This window comes from Chiloscyllium punctatum, chromosome 17, assembly GCF_047496795.1.
Source record: "Chiloscyllium punctatum isolate Juve2018m chromosome 17, sChiPun1.3, whole genome shotgun sequence".
NCBI classification, from domain to species: Eukaryota; Metazoa; Chordata; class Chondrichthyes; order Orectolobiformes; family Hemiscylliidae; genus Chiloscyllium; species Chiloscyllium punctatum.
Window position 1 is genome coordinate 51,418,461 of NC_092755.1, and position 19,569 is coordinate 51,438,029.

The following is a 19,569-nucleotide window of genomic DNA, read 5'->3' on the forward strand; positions in this document are numbered from 1 at the left end:
ATGACACCAAAATCAATGGTGTATTGAAGGTTGGGTACAACTGGACCTTGATCAGATGGGCAGAGGAATGGCAGATGGAGTTTAATTTAAGTAAATGTGAGGTTTGGTCAGGCAAATCAGGGCAGGGCTTATACACTTAATGGAGAGTTGTCAAACGAAGAGACCTTGGAGTGCAGATTCATAGTTTCTTCAAGGTGGAGTCACAGGTAGACAGGGTAGTGAAAGAGGTGTTTGGTACACTTGCCTTTATTGGTCAGTGCATTGAGTATAAAAGTTGGAATGTCATGTTGCAGCTGTACAAGACATTGGTGAGTCACTTTTAGAATATTGCATTCAATTCTGGTCTCACTGCTAGAGGAAAACTTTTTAAACTTGAGAGAGTGCTGAAAAGATTTCCAAGGAGGTTGAAGGGTTTGAGCTATAGTGAGAGGCCGAATAGACTGGGACTATTCTCCCTGGAGTGTTGGAGATTGAGGGCTGACCTTTTCAAAGTTTATAAAATCATAAGAAGCATGGATAGGGTGAATAGCCAAGGTCTTTTTCCCAGGATAGGGAGTCCAAAACAGACAATCTAGGTTTAAGATGAAAGGGAAAAAAAATATACAAAAGGGACCTACCGGGCATTTTTTTTCCATGCAGAGGGTGGTGCACGTATGGAATGAACTGGTAGAGGTGGTGGTGAAGGCTGGTGCAATTACAATATGTAAAAGGCATCTGTATGGGTACATGAATAGGAAGTGTTTAGAAGGTTATGGGCAAAATGCAGGCAAATGATACCAGATTAATTTAGGATAACTTGTCAGCATGTACGAGTAGGACTGAGGGTCAGTTTCAGTCCAGTATATCTCTCTGATTCAGTGGTGAGAAGAATATTCACACATTGATTACCCCCTTCTCATTTTCATTTCATAATTTGCTCCTGGCAATCTCGAGACTTTTGAAATGCAGGTTTGACCCTTTCCTCACTTAGGTAAAAACAATGACTGCAGATGCTGAAAATCAAATACTGGATTAGTGGTGCTGGAAGAGCACAGCAGTTCAGGCAGCATCCAACGAGCAGCGAAATCAACGTTTCGGGCAAAAGCCCTTCATCCTTTCCTCACTTAGCCAATACAGTCCATTTAATTTGCTGTGTCTCTTATCACTTACCAAATGTGATGACGTGCTGCGCTAAAGTTCACTTGGGTTGCTTCGTAATAAATAAAAATGTGCCAGCTGTGGCTCAGTGATAGCAAACTCGTTGAAGTCTCACTGCAGGGATTTGAGTATATAATCTTGGCTGCCACTCCAGCGCAGTTGCGTGGAAGTGCTGCTATCTTATGAATAAGACATAAAATGAGGCCCTGTCAATCTTCTCGGATGAGTGTAATCGATCCCGTGGTACTACTGCAAACTAGAGCTCTTCGTCATACCCTCAACTAAAACCTTAAACGGATTATCTAGCTATTTATCACCTTGTTGCTGGTGGCAGCTTCAGGTGTGTTATTGCATTGCTGTGTTTCCTGCATTATAACAATGACTGCACTTCAAAAGGACTTCATTGATGGTGAAACTACTTGACAACCGTGTTAAAAGGTGCTATGTAAATGTAAGTTTATTTCATTCCTTAAGGGAATACTCGATGCATGGAGACAAGTGAATATGGGAGGCTTCGGGGATATTTCCAGTCAGAGGGCACACGCCTGACGCACGTGACCTGTACATGTCACGTGATCTCTGTGCCACGTGGGTGCGCGCGGCCTTATTATTGTTTGTATCCAAACGTGTGGCGCGTGCGCAGATGGCCCGCGCGACCCCGGCCCATCTTTATGAATCAAAGCCGCTAACGGCCGCGCGTGCCCGGGGTGGCGCGCGCCCCCTCCCCACGTGGTCGCGCTCCCGCTTCAAACACAAACATTCGGCGCCGCTTATTGGCTGCGCGCGGGCGGAAAACCGGCCACCGGAGACCGAACTGTAACAGATATCGACATTACACCCGGACTGGGACCGTACCGGGTTACACCGGGATTGGGAACGAGACTGGGACCGAACCGGGTTACACCGGGATTGGGAACGGGACCGGGACCGAACCGGGTTACACCGGGATTGGGAACGGGACCGGGACCGAACCGGGTTACACCGGGATTGGGAACGGGACCGAACCGGGTTATACTGGGATTGGGGACGGGACTGGGACCGAACCGGGTTACACCGGGATTAGGAACGAGACTGGGACTGAACCGGGTTACATTGGGATTGGGAGTGGGAACGGGAACGGGACTGGGATTGACACCGAACCGGGTTACACCGGGATTGGGGACGGGACTGGGACCGAACCGGGTTACACCGGGATTGGGAACGAGACTGGGACTGAACCGGGTTACATTGGGATTGGGAGTGGGAACGGGAACGGGACTGGGATTGACACCGAACCGGGTTACACCGGGATTGGGAACGGGAACGGGACTGGGACCGTACTGGGTTACACCGGGATTGGGAACGAGACTGGGACTGAACCGGGTTACATTGGGATTGGGATTGGGAGTGGGAACGGGACTGACACCGAACCGGGTTACACCGGGATTAGGAACGAGACTGGGACTGAACCGGGTTACACTGGGATTGGGAACGGGACTGGGACCGTACCGGGTTACATTGGGATTGGGAACAGGACTGGGACCGAACCGGGTAACACCGGGATTGGGACCGAACCGGGTTACATTGGGATTGGGAACGGGACTGGGACTGACACCGAACCGGGTTATACTGGGATTGGGGACGGGACTGGGACCGAACCGGATTACACCGGGATTAGAACCCGCACTGGGAGAGGGACTGGGACAGGGACCCCGTTGGGAGAGGGATCTGGGCCGCATCAGGATTATATCGAGAAAGGGACCTGGATCGGGATTGCACCAGAATTACACCGGGAGAGGGGCCCGATAAAAGACTAGGGTAATACTGGACTGAATCTGGACCAAATTGACCCCGGACAGCACCTAAATCGGTACAAATATCGGACTGAACCGGGACTGCCCAGTTCCAGGAAAACCGGACCAGTCTGACCCAGGACATTACCGGCAGGGAGTGAGACTAAGACCGGGACCGGACACCGTGGATCCGGGGTCCGGACAATAAACTGGAGGAACGGGCAAGCACCGAGAGCGCCAGCGGTAACACCACGGGAGAGAAGCTGGCTCCGGGGACCTTAACTCGCAGCCAGGACAGCCGGCAAAGCCGGGCACAGCCGAGCTGAACCCGGGGGGGGGGGGGTGAGAGAGAAAAGAGACAGGCAGCAGAGCGACACGGCCATCGGGAGAGAGCGGCCGGTCACAGCCGCCGGCAGGAACCGAGAAAACGGTAGGTTTCAGAAGAACGAGCTCCGGGTAGCCCGCGCCACTTAAAATACTTTTAAGATATCTGGTATTTATCTTTTTGAAACACTGTAAAAAGGAAAATGAGTTGTGGGTGTTCTTTGATCTCCCCTTGTCCTTTGCATTTCCCCCCTCGGTACATTGTAACATGGTTTGTTACCAGTGTTTTGCTACCGCGGTGCGGGATACTTTGTATCGCTTGGCTGCTGCACGTACACATTCCCACCACAAGACAAAAGCGTCGGCGTTTGTAAACACGCAGATTGATTTTAAACTTTTGGAACATATCAAACCGCTTTGTTTTCTGCCTCAAAACAGGGCCTGTAGGTCTCGGCAGTGCGTCCGGGGCCACTTTTTTTGTTTTGAGTGCACTCCTCCGGCGCATTTCGAGTTAACAGCGAAGTGGTGACGGCGGGCAGTTTTATATTTTGTTACTATTCGGGCAGATGTTTTCGCGATGCAGCCCATCGGGTGAAAGCTGCTTTGGCAGACTTGGTGTCACGGGCAAAAAAAAAAGTGGTTCCGCATATGTTATGCAATTGGCACAAGAGTCTTTGTGGGGAATATAGTGACGAGTTGGGCCATGTATCTGGAGTGTGCGCGCAATGGACGCGTTAGGTTAGGTCAACGCATCCTAATCAAAGAAAGATGTCGAGTCGTCGGTTTTACGAGGTGGATTTTATACATGCGCAGAACATTTATGCAAGAAATATGTGGCAGGGTACACCCTGGTGTACATGGGGTGAATATAATCTCATCTGATATCGCACAGGAATAATCTGTGATTGCAGAGGGTACAATATAGTTTAGGGTCTGTGGTGTGTGTATATATATAAACACTCGGGCTTATGGGTATATGGATGAAGTTGGTTTGTCTGCAGGAAGTCTAAATATTATGAAACGTGGTTGTGCAGGCTAGACTCTTGCATTGAGCTGTGCAACTCGCCCCCTCCGTTGTTTACACGGAAGTGATGTCCTGCCCTCGCACTGCTGCTGGGCGCGGTGTCAACCCTCGTTACAATGTGTTGATTGGCTGCAGTGCTTTGATTGACGTAGGGGTTTAGACGTGTCTGGGAGCTGATTGGCTGTTGTCTGGTGTCCCGCCTCCCCCGGGGAGCGCTGCTCCGGCAGCAGCTGATGCGGGCGCTCAGTCCTCAGGCTCGCGGCCAATCGGGAGGTCTGCAGCGTGCGAGAGGCGGCGGCTCGCTCGCTCGGTCGGGAGGTGCAGTCGCAGTGCTGCAGAGCGCTCCCCTGCTGCTTACCCGCGGCTTCCCAGAGTCCGAATCCCTGGGCTCCCGAGCTGTCCATCACGCTCCAACCTGACGTCATTGGCTTCCTGGTTGGACAGTCCAAATTTGGGGGACGCTGCGTGAGAGTCAGTACCAGCCAGTGGGACACTTCTGTCCGAATGTTGTTTGTGTACAGCAATGTAAATTTGCATTTTTATGCAAACTATTTACCTTCTATTTGCGGTGGGAGGAGGCAACGTTTATTTCTTCAACGCGAGGAGGCTACTGTTTAATTGGGAATGTACCAAGGGACCCGAGCCTTGCTTGCGGCAGCAGTCGTCATCGATGCCATCTGGGTCTCGATTTGCACAGTGGACGTTGTTGCTGCAATTAAATTCACTCAAGTGATCATTTATCCCACTGCGGACAGTGTCGGTGGCATTTCAAGTTGATCGAAGATCCCTTTGTTTGCATTTCACGGTGCCTTTTGGATTAGGAGGCCAGGGACGACTCCGGGAAGACTTTCCCCAGTCTCCTAAGTCTGCTGCCTACGTTTGACTTGTTTGATTCTGTGGACCCCATAGAAAATTGAATTTCTTTACACATGTCATTTGGAGCTGGAGGAAACTAGGTTGGATGGATGTTGCTGACGTATAACACTGGGTACAAATGGAAAATTAGTATTGTATTTGTATTTTGTGAGTTAAATATTTTGGTTTTCATCTTTTTGTGAGATCCCGATTCTGCCAGGAATTTGAAATGATTGCTGCATAATTTAACAAGATTGTGACTGGGACAATATTTAACAACATTTTACAATTTTTATCATTTGAAAAACGATTTGCGACTATATTGATTATCACTTGTTGGTAAATTGTTTCTTAATCAAAACCCCGAGTAAGGCTTGTTTGGCATTGTAAATGCTTACATCACTTCCAAACAACAAATGACCCAGAACATTTTATGTAACTCAGCTAACATCGAGTTGGAAAAAATAGTTAGGAAAATAATTTGTGGGTGAGCCAATTTGTCTGTGCCCAAACATCATATCATGTTTTTTTAATGTTTGCATAACCCAATTATTTCTAACTAGAGGATTACAAAGATCAGACAGTTTTTTAAAGAAACATCTTTCTTTTGTTTAGAACCTCTGGTAGATTTTGTTTTTTTTACACCTAAATATATATCTTGTTCCATGTGACTTAAGATTAATTTACCTTTTTAGGACCTGATGATTTACACAGTGGCATGTAAAAATTAAGAACATTAGTTACACAAATCATTTCCAAAAGTTGTTCTAGGTTCAGAATTTCTGCATTTTAGTTGGATAGTAGCAATATTAATTTCTTTGAGAGGGAGAGTAAAATCTGGTTATACAAACCTACCAGTTCAACATTAAAGGTAAACTTTATTTTTAACATGGATTTTTGTCATGTGGCAAAACCTCAAAGGAGGAATCTGGGGTAGGGAGAGTTGTAGGGACGTGGCAGCTGAAAGCAGAGCTGACATTCGTGTTTTTGAAATCTGGGATAGTCAGGAAGATGGAACAGGACGAGCTTGTATCTAAGGACTCTAGGGCTCATGAGAAGTGAGATGGTAATGTGGAGACAGGAGGTTAAAGAAGTTTGTGAAATTTATCTCCCATTTAAGCAACACCTTGATTTTTTTCTTAGACAATAGATGCAGGAGTAGGCCATTCAGCCCTTCGAGCCTGCACTGCCATTCAATATGATCATGGCTGATCATTCCCAATCAGTATCCTGTTCCGGCCTTATCTCCATACCCCTTGACTCCACTATCTTTAAGAGCTCTATCCAATTCTTTCTTAAATGAATCCAGAGACTGGGCCTCCACTGCCCTCTGGGGCAGAGCATTCCACACAGCCACCACTCTCTGGGTGAAGTAGTTTCTCCTCATCTCTGTCCTAAATGGTCTACCCCGTATTTTTAAGTTGTGTCCTCTGGTTCGGCACTCCCCCATCAGCGGAAATATGTTTCCTCCTGCCAGAGTGTCCAATCCTTTCATAATCCTATACGTTTCAATCTAAGTAGAAGACTCTATTACTAGGTAAACAGAACATTGTACAAGCTGAGAATGGGCCACTGAGCATTTGAATGGCTGCCTTTACAGAAGGTAGAAATTTGGTAGAAATTTGGAGGCTAACAAAGTGTGCACTCAATTTGTCAATTCTGGAGGAGACAAAGGCATTTCAAAGTTTTGCAAACAGGTGAGTCAAGACTGGGTGAAGTTACATTATTTTATGGAGTTTGGGATATGATCATGAGCAACTTTTGAAGGTTGAAATCTCATCTTGTGGTTATTTCAAAAAGTCTGATCCAAACTTTTGACAGAGGTGGATTTGATGGATAGGGGCATGTGTTGTGGCTGAAAGACAATGGGTTTGGACCTCCGATATTGAGTTGACAGTTCAAGGACTGGATATTGGACATGCAGTGTAACAGTCTGAGGACTGGAAGGTTTGTGACGAAATATACTGTAAAGTACAAGTGTTAGTATTCATGCCAAACCTGTTTGGGTGAGAATTTGGATGAGAAATCAAACAGGGACGATACTTTGGATGATCACTTACCAGAGATCAGCTGCAGAAGCGGGAAGAGAGAGAATAGAACCAGGCAAGTGCAGTCCAACCCAACTGGATCACTGTTTCAGAGGATGGCATAGCCAGCCCTGTCAAAAGTTGCAAACTAGTTTAAATGAACAAGGGGTATTCACACAGGATGACATTTGCAAAGTCTACTTTTAATTCCAAAGTTGGAGGTTCATTAGAGAGACCAAGTATTTGAAAAAGTTTAAGTATGGACTAGTGAAGGGTTAATCATGTCTGATGAATCCATTAGAATTTGAGGTCACTGGCATAGTGCTTTCGTTGTTTGGCAGATGTTAGCTCTGAACTTGGCATATTTGATAGAATTCCAAATTAAATTGAGAAAAGTAAACACATGTGAAAGTGGTGATAAACTTTTGACATGATTGGTAGAAGACAGTGAGGTTGAAAGCTTAGTTTTCTCATTGGGAACTTGATTTTGTGAGTGCGTGACCAAAATCTGTTTGTCTGCCTGAATAGAGTGGTCGAAATCAACTAGGAAGAATTGAGGGCTGGAGATCAAAGTAGAGAGTGTGGTGCTGGAAAAGCACAGCAGGTCAGGCAGCATCTGAGGTGCAAGAGAATCGACGTTTTGGGCACAAGTCCTTCCATCAGGAATCAGGATAGAGTTGTTGAATGGCTAAGAATGAGTTTAAGGCCTCCTTGGAATCATAGGCAGATTGCATAAGGACAGCATTCTACATTTTCTGGTTACTTTTGGTGTGATCAGACACCACCTTTTTAGAGAATCTACTCTGGACCTAAGCTTAAGAAGACTTGTTTAAGAATATTGTGACTTGATCTAGTAAAGTAAATGGAAAACAAGGGGAACATTCTTAAAATTAATACCAAATTGTCTGAGTGAAATCAGTAAGCAGCTTTTTCTCATGAAAGGGTATTGGAACTCATGTTCTTCAAAGGTTGTAATGCCAATTAAAATGTGGCAAACTAAAATACTGCAATAAAATAAAGTTCTGCAGATGCTAGAAAACTGAGATAAAACCAGGAAGGGGGGAGAAACTCCAGCAGGTCTCAATAACTGGGGTGTGCTTTAATTTAGTACTGATTTTGCTGCGACTTATTGCTACACTGATTTAGTTAATATTGTAATCTTTGGAATTTATGGCATTCTTAAAATGGGATGCCTTCTACCCACTTGATAAGCTGTACTCACTAAAATCTGGCAGCTACAAGGACTTTTTTTTGCACTTGATATTTTTAGGTCAAAGGAATTTAATTACAAACCTCCAACATCTGTCCAATCCAGCTGACCAGTTGAAGGCCATTTTCATACCTGCCTTTTTATTCAGACCAAGGAGCAAAGTACCTTTACTTGGGACTATATACTGAATGACCTGGAAATGTCAACAAGCATTCAGTTCTGTGTAAAATGGGCCTAATTTAGAGAAGTTCTTTCCCTTGTTATTCTATTAGCTTTTGTCACATCAATCTCCTGGGTTATTACAGGATAGTTTGTCATGCGCTTGTGCCTATTTGTATGGGCCTTAGAGACTGTCTTTTTGTCACTTTAAACTAGGTTTTGAAACAAACCAAATAGCTGGAGCCATAAAGTTGATGCTGGCTGTATAAATGTCTCCTGAACATACCTACCCACATACAATGTTTATTGGAGGTGCTGGTGTTGGACTGGGGTGGACAGAGTTAAAAATCACAACACCAGGTTATAGTCCAACAGGTTTATTTGGAAGCACTAGCTTTCAGAGTGCTGTTCCTTCATCAGGTGGTTGTGGAGTCTAAGATTGTATGGCACTGAATTTGTAGCAAAAGTTTACAGTGTGATGCAACTGAAATTATATATAGACTTCTGTTATATACTGACTACGCACAGTGTGTATTCTGCTTTTGAAGGTGCCATTTTTTTAGTGGTCAGGATGTTGGGAGATAGCAGTGTTCCTGTGGGCTTATATTCATCTGAAAGAATATGTTTATGTATCAATGTATATTTATACAGTGCTACCATTTACTCCAAGCCCAAACCCTTGGGATATTAATATGTTTTAGATGTTGGAGCTTGTGGTGTTAACAATTTCAGTAGTTAATGAAGTTTACAGATAGACACTGTTCTGTGATTTAATATTAATTTTACTTGATTGTTTTGTGAATTTAGTGTTTAATGTTCTGTGATCAGGGTTTTCTTTTGTGGCTTTTTGTTTTCCTAAGAATCATGTTTGCCCTTTTCAATGAAAAAAAAATGTCCAGGACCACTGAGTTGCTGTGATTTAATTTTTTTTAAAAAAAGTTTTTGAAACCAGTTTAAGGTCATGTTTCAGTTGCATTGTTAAGATGAAAATGTGCTACCAAATTTTAATGTAGCCCTTTGTAGTTAAAACAGTGTCATGGTGGTTGGAAGAATGGGCTCTAGGTCAGTGGTGTATTCTATGTGCAGGATGTGGGCTGTACAGTTGGTTGGAAATGGAGTCTGTGTGTGTGCTAACTGATTGTGGGTTTTGTACTTTATAATCCAAATTCTAAAGTTTTTACACCAACGTCTGAACTAGTACTCAAGATGAAATATTCTCTGTCTTCACATCAGTGAAGACAGCTCGCCTGTTATCTGTGGACCACTTATTTTTCCTGGACAATTAAGTCTTGTGCTCTCTGTTCTGCTGCTTTCTGCACATGTACTGTAGTGTGGTTCTATATACCACATTTTGACATTTCACACAAATGATTTCCAGTGTCCTAGGTAAAATTCTAAGACTTAAAATGAGGGGAACAAAGGAATAACAGTATTACTATGGTCTAGTGGCAAATATCTTGATAGGCACAGTCAAATCTGTTATTACTCAAGTCAAATGTAGTCTCTAATCATTTGTCATGGTGCCAAGCAATGTGGCTGCACTTGGAGTGAGGTACTGATATTCACTTAAGTTACAGAAACTCCCTGTTCCCTAGACTGACTAAAACCTATGCTGATTCTTGATCTTGTTTTCAGGCACAATGTTTCCCCTCTTGTTGACATTTTAAAAATAAACTAGTAATCTCCCTTGCTGTCCTCATTTAAACGCTGCTGTTGTTGCCATTGTCTGTTTCTAGTCAAAAGCCATTGAATAAAGGTTGCCAAGTAATGATTAGGAGCCTTTGTTGGTTGTGTCTGTTTCATGCCTCTTTTTTTTCACTTTTTTTTTGAATGTGTGCAAGCATGCACACACATGGGTACATGTAAGTCTAAGCTGTGTGTTGCCTGTAATGGAGAGGAATGTAGAAGTAAGGAAAATGCTTATGATTTACTATGTACACCATCTCCTGGAGCAGAAAACCATTCCAGTCGTCATCATAGAGATGTACAGTGTGGGAACAGACCCCTTTGGTCCAACTCGTCCATGCTAACCAGATATCCCTACCCAATCTAGTTCCATGTTTTAGCACCCAGCCCATATACCTCCAAACCCCTCCTCTTTGTATACCCATCCAGATGCCTTTTTAAATGTTGTAATTGTGTTAGCCTCCACCACTTCCTCTGGCAGCTCATTCCATACATGTACCACCTCTGCGTGAAAAAGATTTCCTCTTCGGTCTCTTTTATATCTTTCCCCTCACCCTAAACCTATGCCCTTTAGTTCTGGACTCCCCCACCCCAGGGCATCTTATCCATGCCCCTCATGATTTTATACAGCATTGTTGCTGGCAGAAAAGTTATTCAAAACAGCCATGAGATTTGACCCTTCATGAATAGTGCAGTTACTATTATAGCTTTGAGCTAATTTCCATGAGACATTTGCTTTTCATAGTGGGCTATTTGCCATTGGTGGTGCCAAATTAATAAAAACATTAAATAATATATCCTTGATATGAGCAGTTTTTGATTTGTGCTAAATGGTTCAGCTCTGAACTAGAATTCTCTAATTTCCTCCCAAACGCACAAATTGCAGTTCATCTTCCTCTTAAATTTCCTCCTTGATACAACTTTTACTCACCTGTCTGCATTGTTCAGAGTCATTTTTTTAATGCTTTGGAACGTGTTTACAATTTAAGTGCTAAATAAATGCAAGCTCTTTACAAAATAGCCCCCAGTCCTAATGTGCCCCTCACCCCATACAGTTTCTTTTCAGGGGAGACTAGTAGGAACGTATCTAGTCATGATGCTTTGGTAATTTGCCCAAGATTGTAGACATTTGGAATGCTCTGAAAATTGCAATTGATGCTACATCTGTTGCTAATCTCATTTTTTAAAATTAGAAGTGTATAGTGATTTGAGGAATTAAATTGCAATCAGTTGGGTCTAAATGGTAGAACACCATTGGGATACTAAATACCGAATAACCTGTTACCCGAATGTCAAATTATCCAAACAAAATAGAGGTCCCATTTTAAAAAAAATATGAATTCTCCAAACAGGGTGGCACGGTGGCTCAGTGGTTAACACTGCTGCCTCACAGCGTCAGGGTCCCAGGTTTGATTCCAGCCTCTGGCGACTGTCTGTGTGGAGTTTGCATGTTCTCCCCATGTCTGTGTGGGTTTGTTCTGGTTTCCTCCCACAGTCCAAAGATATGCAAGTCAGGTAAATTGGTCATGCTAAATTGCCCATAGTGTCAGGTGCATTAGTCAGAGGGGAAATGTGTCTGGGTGGGTTACTTTTTCGGAGGGTCGGTGTGGACTGGTTGGGCTGAAGGGCCTGTTTCCTCACTGTAGGGAATCCAATCTGATCTAAAAAAAATACTCCCCACCTCTCTTGTTCAGATAATCAAGGTTGTTCTGTAGTCTGCTCCTGTTGCTATGTTGAATGGGCTGGATTGTATCAGCTGATCTTTGTCTGCCTGTCATGCTTGTGTGCTTAAGCACTTGCTGTGGGTTTGCAGGCCAAACTGGGAAGATAAAGGTCCCTTTCCTCAAAGTACGTTGATAAAGTAGTTAGTTTCTGAACTGTCGCAATTACCATAGTCAAAAGGTGTGGTACTGGAAAAGTACAGCCAACCGGGCAGCATCCAAGGAACAGGCGAGTTGTCGTCTTGAGCATAAGCTCTTCATTCCTGATGAAGAGCTTATGCTTGAAGTGTCGACTCTCCTGTTCCTTGGCTTCTGCCTGACTGGTTGTGGTGCTGGAAAAGCACACCTTTTTTACTCTGATCTCCAGTACCTGCAGTCCTCACTTTCTCCTGTCACAATTACCACTTCTGGTAAATTTGCATAAAGTTTGGAACATTGTGCTCAGCTATCCATCCCAACTGATTTGCATTTATGGTTGATCTAACCCTATCAGTATACTTTTTTTCTTCCTGCTCTCATACCTCCCATTTTAATGCATTAGTGTTGTTTCTTTATCACCAGTTGAAAAAGTACAGCCCATATAGTCTGACAAGGCCATGGGGCTGCTGTCTCATTAGAGAGAGATGATTTGTGGTCAGCACACCTTAGGTGAGGGCAAAGGTTGGGAAGGACAAGCCATCATGGTAACCTCAGCCAGTGCAAGAATTTGAATCCAAACTATTGCCGTCACTCTGCTTCACAAGCAAACTGTCCAACCAGCTGAGTTAAACCATGTAGTAATGGGTTTCATTTAAGGTAATGTTGACTCTTTTGTTTTTGAAAAAGGAGCTAGTTAACAAATTCTGTAGGATTTATTTTACCCCACTGTTATACAATTGTTCCTCTGACTGCATCACAATTCACATCTTGCATGCAATGTGTCATGTCATAATGTGGCTTTTGTGCAGTCTCTGAATATCCATGGTTTATGTAGTGTTGCATTATGTTTGGTCTGAGCTTGTACTGTGCAGTGCAATTGATCAACTCCTCATGGAGATGATTTGTATAGGTATACTATCGTATTGTGGAGAAGAGTTGTTTTAAACTGTCAGCGTTATTTACATCATAGAGGGTTCTGTACCCTCCAAGAATGTGGCATTTCATGGTCACATTTCTTTTCCATGATGAACCTTCTTGTGGAGTCTCACCTTCCTTTTCGTGATGTATCGGATGGGAGAGAAAGTGAACATGTTTATTCGCTCCCTTTTTGGTAAAGGTTCAGTTGTCCTCTGGCTCTGGTGACGCTTTAGTTTGGGATTATGGTTGTTCTCCTTGGGTGTGGGTGCTCAGTAAGGGATGAAGGCTGTCTTTTTTTTGGTCTGTCACCTTTAATCAGTGTATTCCCTGATTTGTCTTTAATATATTTCTCCCTAGCCAAAATTGACTGTGCTTTGAAACTGCATCTACTTTTATTAAGTTTCTGTCCACAGTCCAGTCATATCCTCCTTTTTATTAGCATTGTTGGGTACCTTTCCCAATAACCTCTCCTTTTGGCTTTGTTTGCTTTTCCTTTTTTTATTATTGACTGGTTGAGGGTGACTGGTGTCCTTGCCAACATATTAGTCAGGTGTAGGCCATTCAGCCTCTCAAGGTAATCCAATCTAAACTAGGTGGGGGGTGGGGGTGGGGGGGGCGGTGATGGCCTAGTGGTATTATGCTGGACTGTTAATCCAGAGGGGTCCTGGGTTCAAATCCTCCCATGCCAGATGGTGTTTGAATTTCAATAAAAATCTGGGATTAAGACTCTAATGCTGACCCTGATTCCATTGCTAATTGTTGGGGAAGAGAAACAATCTGGTTCATTAATGTCCTTTTATGGACATTGCTGTGGTATTGTGGTTGACTCTCAACTGCCCTTTTGGGATGAACAATAAATGCAGGCCTAGCCAGTGACAGCCTCACCCTGTGAATGAGTTTTTAAAAAAAAATCACATTCTTGCCTATGTTTGAACGTTGAACAAGAATCTATTTTGCCTTTTAAAAATATTCAAGGAGTCTGCATCCACCACTTTTTCTTTTTGTTTTTCTTTTGAAGGGGTTTCCAAAGATACTCAACCTTCAGAATAATTCACTTCATCTATTTTTAAATTACAGCTCTTAATTTTTAAACAGTTACCCCTAGTTTTGTATTTTGCCATCCATGCCACATCTGTCCTGCCAAGATCCCTGAGGACCTTATGTTTCAATGAAGTTACCATTTGCTTTTCTCAACTGATGGGTACAAACCTAATCTGTCCAACCTTTCATCCAAAGACATCATACCCATTCTACGTATTAGTCTAATTAACCTTCTCTAAACTGTCTCAAGTGCGTTTGTGTGTTCTTCCTTTCAATAAGGTGACTAATACAGTATACAGATGTCGTCAGGCTGTATAACTGATGCATTTGTATTCTATTCCCCTCAACATTAATACTAATAACTTTTAAAATTGCTTACTACATATGTACACCATTCTTTTTGTGATTCATAGACGAGGACACCCAGATTCTTCTGCATCTTAGCTCTGCAATCTCTTAGCATTTTGATTATTTGCTCCTTTGTTCTTCCAGCCAAAATGGACATTTTTCCCATATTTATTTTACATATCCTCGCCCACTCCCTTAACCTATCTGCAGAAAGTCCTCTAATTTGCCAGTTCATGATTTGCGAATTGGCCTATCTGTGCCAAAAAGTAAGCAGCGACAAAATTCAGCATTTGCAGGCAAACTTGTATGTGCGATTTTTAATATGCTCTTTACTCATGAGCTGCTTCATTCGTGGGGTTTCTCAGAAATGGAACCCCCACATGCACTTTGTTTTTGGTAGCCTCCTCATTGTCTTCACAACTTACTTTCTGGCATATCTTTGTGTCATCGCATTTTGGCAGCCATATGTTCTGTCCCTTCATCCAAGTCATTTTATGTAGCTTAGATGAAGTGTCATAGTCTCACTGAACCATAAGGCCGCTCTCTAATCAGAGAGATGAGTGGTGGAGGTGGTTTAACCCGAGTTGCCATGCCTCAGGCAAGGGGAGAAGTTGAGAAGGAGAGTCCTTTGTAACTTGCTTTCTTTGGTTCTTGTGCATTTATGTCCTTATCTCTGGGTTAAGTGGCCTGGGTTCAAGTCCTACCTGCTTTGGAAGGGCATAATAACATCTTTGAACAGACTAGTATGAAAATACCTATATCCTGCTCTCACGGTCAGCTCTAGCACATCTTATTCTAAGGAACTTGCCCTAAAGTATTTTATGAACACCTTTCATTTTTTTTTGATTTTTACAGTCCATATGTAGATCAATCATGGTTATCACTGTCTTTCTGATGAGCTCTCAATTCTTCCTTTTCATGTTTCACCCTGCTGTGTTGATATTATTAGGGACCTGTACACCACTCTCACAAGTGACGGCTTTTTTATTCATTCATTGGCTAGGCCAGCATTTATTGCTATCCGTAAAGCTAAGTCAACCACACTGCTGTGGATCTTGAGTCGCATGTAGGCCAGACCAGGTAAGGATGGCAGCTTCCTTCCCTAAAGGACATTAGTGAACCAGATGGGTTTTTCCTGACAATCAGTAATGAATTTGTGGTCATCATTTGACTCTTGATTCCAGATATTTATTGAATTCAAATCCCACCATCTGCTATTGCAGGACTCAAACCTGGCTTCCCAGAACGTTTTGGTCCCCTGTTATCATTTCTCATTTTTGACTAAACTATTTCCATATCCATCTTTTGTGCTAATGCCATCATTAGCAGTGGAGTCACCCTTCCATCTCTTTCCTAGTTATGTCATTTTTACAAATCACATACCCTTCAAAGTTCAGGTCCCCAATCCATGTCATCCTGTTGCCATGCATCTGTAATGACTACCACAAATTAAGTGAAAATCAAAATTAAGATCTGATTACCCATTTTGATTTGAATGCTATGCGTATTCAGTTGCAGAGACTTTAGTTCTTGTCACTTTTTGTAAATTCTAGTCTTGCGTGTTAGTTGATTCTGATTCATGCTCTCTATCCTTTCCTGTCACTACTTATCACTTCCTGTATTAATATTTTTTGGTCTTCACTCTTGAGTTACCACGTCTTTTCAAATTTGATCCCTTACCTCTACTATTCAGTTTAAAGTTCTGTTTTTTCTTGGTATGCAGTCAACAAGAATACTCACTCTATTCCAGTTTCAGTGGAGACCATCCCATTGTACAGATCCCCAGTATGGCTTCCAATGCTCCCCAATGGAATTCTAGTTCCCCTCCCACACCAGTCTTAACCATGCAATCATCTCTCTAATTTGCATTGATTTGTTTTCAGTATATGTTTATCTTTGTGTCCATCATCCACTTTGGGAAACTGTTTACAAACAAACAGATAAGTTACACCTTTTATTATAGCTCAGTGGACACGTGGGGAAATCCTGGCATGACTATTAATACTCCACCCTATTGTTTTTAAGCCTGTACACTTGTTTGTTTGTCTTGATCTGCACAACAACTCTGAGGTATCTCCATAGCTTCGTAGCAAATTTTAACTATTCTGTATTTACCATTTCATCTGTACCTGCTTGTAACCTACGATTTAAGCTTCCATCTGTTCTCCAATTTTTTTTTTGATATCTGCTTTATGCAGATGTACACCGTGAAATCATTGTTCTCTAACATGTAACACTAAACCCTCTATTCCATTTAAAAAGCAACCACACAAAGCCTGTTCTATTCTTGTAAACCCAACCACTCTTGCTCTCATAATATCCTCTGCATAACAACAATGGCATTTTACGGACTACCTTTTCTCCTGAGAATTTTTGAATTACATTGAATCAGTCTCAATTTTAGCCTGATTAACATTTAGGACAGATTGCTGAAATGTTTGGCTAAAGAGGAGTTTGAAAAATGTATATTTTATGACTTCAATGTCCCAGGTATTTTACAGTCTAAAAAGTGCTTTTGAAATGTAATCACTTGTGTAATTAGTGTAGGGAACATGGCAGCAAATTTCTGCACAAGGAACTCCCAACGGCAGTCATGTTGTTCAGTGCAGCACATCCTGAATGTAGTACGGTATGCAGCATATTAAAATGCAAGGGAGGGATATGCAGAGAATCCCAAAACTTGGAGTCCAGGCAACAATGATTGAAAGCTGAACCAAGATGGCTGCCATTGTGTTCTGTAAATTTCTTACAAGCTATCAATATCTTTTCTGATTTTCTTATTATTGGTGATGAATGGAAGATACTCAATTATGAATGGTTCAGAGGCATCGTAAAGTCTGTTGTCTGGATTCCTGAGCATCCACTGCTTCTACATAATATGCCAAACAATGCAAATTTATATGGAACAATTTTTAGAATGCCTCTAGTTAATGCCAGTTAATTTAAAATCCTGCTTCAGGTAGGTAGAGAGGGTTCCTGTTATCTTTTAAACCGCTTTTACAATCAGTAAATACTGTTTGAGGTTAAAGAACAGTTATGGAGACACAGCGTCTTTGATTGAACCTTGATTGTCAGCTGAAAGTTAGGAAGGTTGTGCTTCTGCTTTTTTGAAAATAAATGTCTAAATTGCATTTGGTCAGAAATAAGGTGTTGCCTTCAAAAGTATGTTACAGGTTCTGATATTTCAATCTCCTTTTTCCTGTTAAAAGGAGGATGATTTTCCACCATTACGAGGTTTTGTTTTTTTAAATTACTAAGATGTTTCTGGGAGTGGAGCGTTTGAAACAAAAATTAGCCTGGGACGGCTACACTGGAGCGTAAGAGGTTGTGAGGTGATCTTATTGATGTTTTTATAATCATGAGGGACATAGATAAGGTGTCTTTTCCCTAGGGTAGAGGGAGTTCAAAACTAGGGGCCATATTTTTGAAGTGAGAAGAGAAAGCTTTAAAAGGCTCTTAAAGGGCAACTTTATTTCCCAACACAGTGATTTTTGTGTGGAATAAACTGCAAGTGAAAGTGGTGGATGCAGATAGTTATGATACTTAAAAGACATTCAGATAGGTTCATGAATAGAAAAGGTTTGTTGGGGTATGAATGAAGTGCAGGCAGGTGGGACTTGTTTAGTTTGGGAACATGGTCTGCATGGACTAGATGGACTGAAGAGCCTGCTTCTATGCTGTATGACTGACTCTAAATGCTTTAATGGGTCCTGCCTAGCCTGGTTGCCACCAGGTGGAGTTGTGCAGAAATTGCAACAAATTAGTTGAATTTAGTTGATATTCAAAAAAGATCCACCTGATCAGTTCTTTTTCCTCTTCAAAACTGCAGCATGAAGCTTTTTTTTGAAACAGATTCTATTCCATAATGGCCCAGTGGAGTTGATCCAACTGCTTAGTGATGCTGCAAGGCCTGGGTCCAAAATAAGTATTTCCAATTATTTCCACTTGCGATTTTATTCCAAATCGCTCTTCCTTTCTGATTGGGGAGTGCATTTAGAGTGTTTTTTAAATGCAAAATTTAGTGAGCATTCAGAATATTAAAGTGAGTTTCTTTAGCAGTCAGCTCTCCTTTAGTGGCTTGTTTGTTTCCAGTTTTAATCTCTTGGTTCTACACTTCTTTGAATTAGAGATGGCTGGTTGCGTTTAATCTGGGAGGGGTGATCACTATATGTGACGGGAGGGGTCAAGAAGGCAGGGTTTTCACTGTGACCTCATTTCCTTTGCATTGCAAGCCAGCTCCGAGCCGACTGAGCTAACATCCCAAGATGGGGTAATGTGTGTCTTGAATGGAAATTGCAGTGGTGGCAATCCCATGTATCTGTTATCATCTCCAGATGGTAGAGGTTGCAGAATTGGAGTTCAGTTGAAGGAGTGTCTGTGATAGGCTACTTTAAAAGGGTTACTGATTGGCCAGGTTGGATTTCTCCTACTTTTTGTGTACGACAAATACTAAGACAATTTTTACACTGCCAAATAAATGCCAATCTCGAAACTGTGCTGGACTAGTTTGGCTAGGAGCATAGTTAGCTTGCTCTCTAGGAAAGGTCAGTGAGCAATAATGTGCTGACTAACCAACAAATGCCCACATCCTGTGAATATGTATATTTTCTGAGCAATACTTTGATTTGGGTTTTGCCAGAACCACACCTAATTTCTGACTTCTTCACAGCCTTGATGTAAACATGATCAAAAGAGTTGAACTCCAGATGTGATTAGAGAATGACAACCCTTAGCATCAAGACAGCATGTGACGATGAAGCATCAAGGAGCCTTAGTAGAACTGCATGTGACAGGATTAAGGGGTTAAAGTGCCTGCTGATTATTGTGGTACCCCAACACAAAGTCAGTCAGCTTTGTCCCAGGACTACACTACGGGAGTCCTAGACCCAGCCATGATCGGCTGCTTTGTCAATGACCTTTCCTTGTCGGAAGATCTGAAGTGAGGATGTTCACTGTTGACTGCACAATGTTTGGCACCAACTTTTAATTTTTTTTAGATTAGATTTATGACAACTTGGATACTGAAGTAGTGTGAATGTCCAACAAAACAAATGTGGACAATATTTGAACTTGAGCTGATAAGTGACAAGTAATATCTGCCACATCCAGAGCTAGGCAATTATCATGAACAAGCAGGAATTTCCTCATCACCCCTTTGTCATTCAATGGAATTGCTATTGCTGAATCACCCACTGTTAACTCCCTGGTA

At 42.4% G+C, this 19,569-nt stretch overlaps 1 protein-coding gene across 4 annotated transcripts in view; it reads left to right on the forward strand.

Moving 5' to 3' along the window:
* Window positions 1–1,481: 1,481 nt before the first annotated feature.
* Window positions 1,482–19,569, forward strand: part of ypel1 (yippee-like 1) — a 45,584-nt gene continuing 27,496 nt past the window's right edge. Inside the window, exon 1 of one of the 4 annotated variants that reach the window (XM_072587118.1) lies at window positions 1,482–1,588. The gene's annotated coding sequence lies outside the window, so the exon portion shown is untranslated. Of the gene's footprint in view, window positions 1,589–1,869; window positions 3,340–4,560; window positions 5,281–19,569 lie in introns of those variants that run through there. The other 3 variants (XM_072587114.1, XM_072587117.1, XM_072587116.1) reach the window with 3 other exon arrangements.